Below are 1,964 nucleotides of genomic sequence, written 5' to 3' on the forward strand. Positions count from 1 at the left end.
TTGCCAGTTACCACTCTCTCGCGATAGACACAGTAAGATTTCAGTGGTGGGAGGTAAGCATAGTCTCGCGAGACCTGAAGGTACCGCAGCTGCTGCAGCGGCCAGAGGGAGGAGGAGAGGACCAGAAGTCCTTCACCTTGAGCGTTCAGAGCTCAAAGCAGCCGGACTTTCTTTACCAGAAGCCGTTTGCCAGAGCCTACCTGGCAAGATAGGCAAGACGGCCCACCTGGCTGGATGTCCCACCTCCTTGAACTCCTCCACCATTCCAGAAGTTTTTGTGTCACCTGTGCTTGTCTCCGCCCGTTTTCCCGGTTTTATTCCTGTACTAGAAAAGGATACATTTAGTGTCTCCACCCCAGCTCCACTAAACCAGTTGCAGTCCAGGTTTCTTCCCTGCACCCCCACGTAGCTGGGAAGTGGGACCTGGGAGTGGTTGGTCCTCTGGGATCCTGAAGGAGGGGCGGAGAGGGCGCAGAGCTCCGCCTCTGCTGCTGCTACGAGGACACGGCCTCCTCAGCCTCTCCCCTCCCGCTGCCGTGCACCCTGCGCCTTCCTGTGGTTGTGGCCCCTGTGCTGCGGGGAGTGGCTCCCATCCGGGGGCTCTTTTGAGCTGTTTCGGACCACGGTGCCAGCATGGCCGTTGCAGACCTCCCAGCTCTCTTTGAGGCTGCCTTGAGACAGGAGGGACTTCGGAGTCTCCTTGTGGAGGCTCACCCAGCCAATGCCTGCAGCCCCCTTTCCCCACCACCCCCAGCCCCCGTCCACGCGTCAGTCAGTCTTCGTTGCACTGCTTAGAAGATTCAACTACAGCTTTGCCCTCAAGGTCGTAAGTGCTCAGAAGGCTGGCTATGGTGCAACTGTGGTAGACAATGTGACTTGCAGCGAACTTCTGAACATGCTTGGACCAGGGAGGACATTCAGCAGATCTGGATCCCGTCTGTGTTTATCAGGGAGAGGAGCTCTGAGTACCCGCGTGCCATCTTGGTCTACCACAAGGGGGCTCGGGTGCTTCTGGTCTCAGGCAATAGCTTCGTTTTGGGCTATTGCCTCATCCCTTTTACAGGGATTGTGGGACTACTAATTTTTGCCAGGGAGCAATGATGATAGTTCATCGTATTCCGTGCCAGCAACACAAGCTGCAGTGGAATCGGTTGACCAAAGAGCAGCTGAAACAGCTTCCTACACGTGGCTATCAGAAGGGAGACCAGCATGAGGTCTGTGCCATCTGCCTGGGTAGATATGAGAATGGGCACAAGTTGTGGGTACTTGCCTGTGCTTATGCCTATCAATCACAGCCGCTGTATGGACCCCTGGCTCATCCAGACCCGAAGACCAGCCCCATCTGCAAGCAGCCTGTTGGTCAGGGTCCTGGGGAGAAGAAACAGGAGGAAGAAACTCAAGAACAAGAGGGTGATGAGGAAGGGGAGCCCGGGGACCATCGTACCTCAGAACAGACCCCACTTCTGAGCTCTGGCCCCACACTTCCCGCACCCTTTGGCTCGCTAGCCCCAGGCCCCCTTGTTTGCCTGGATCCTCAACAGATTCCTCCCCCACTCCTTCCTCCTCTTCCTCTTCAGCTGCCCTCCTGGTCTAGTATTCCCCTTCCTCCCTCCCTGTGACTATCTACTTGTGCAGCTCCTCTTCCTCCCTCTAGTCTTCTATGTTATGTCTTCTCTGTGAGGGAACATTTCTGCCTCAGGTTCCTCCCTTACCCAACCCCAAGCTTTTGAGGATGTTGGGGTTGCAAAGGGACTGGGTCTTCACTTACTTGGTTAATAAAATAATAATAAACTTCACTTACCTCACTTGTTTTTGTGGACCAAAAAAAAAAAAAATTATTCAGATACGTGTGAAAGCCATAGGTAAAAGCTGTCAAAAACAATACTTAAAGAGCAGATTTTTGTAATTTGTGTCAAAGATGACAAAAAATAATTAGAACATTAAGTTCCTCTTAGAGTATCAAA

The 1,964-nt window shown here is 53.2% G+C and overlaps 1 pseudogene; it reads left to right on the forward strand.

Annotated features, from left to right (window-relative positions):
* Positions 1-618: 618 nt before the first annotated feature.
* LOC101403818 (E3 ubiquitin-protein ligase RNF167 pseudogene) lies at positions 619-1,594 on the forward strand (annotated as a pseudogene).
* The last annotated feature ends 370 nt before the right edge of the window (positions 1,595-1,964 follow it).

Source organism: Ceratotherium simum, chromosome 18 (genome assembly GCF_057802395.1).
Source record: "Ceratotherium simum simum isolate JZ-2026a chromosome 18, ASM5780239v1, whole genome shotgun sequence".
Taxonomy (NCBI): Eukaryota; Metazoa; Chordata; class Mammalia; order Perissodactyla; family Rhinocerotidae; genus Ceratotherium; species Ceratotherium simum.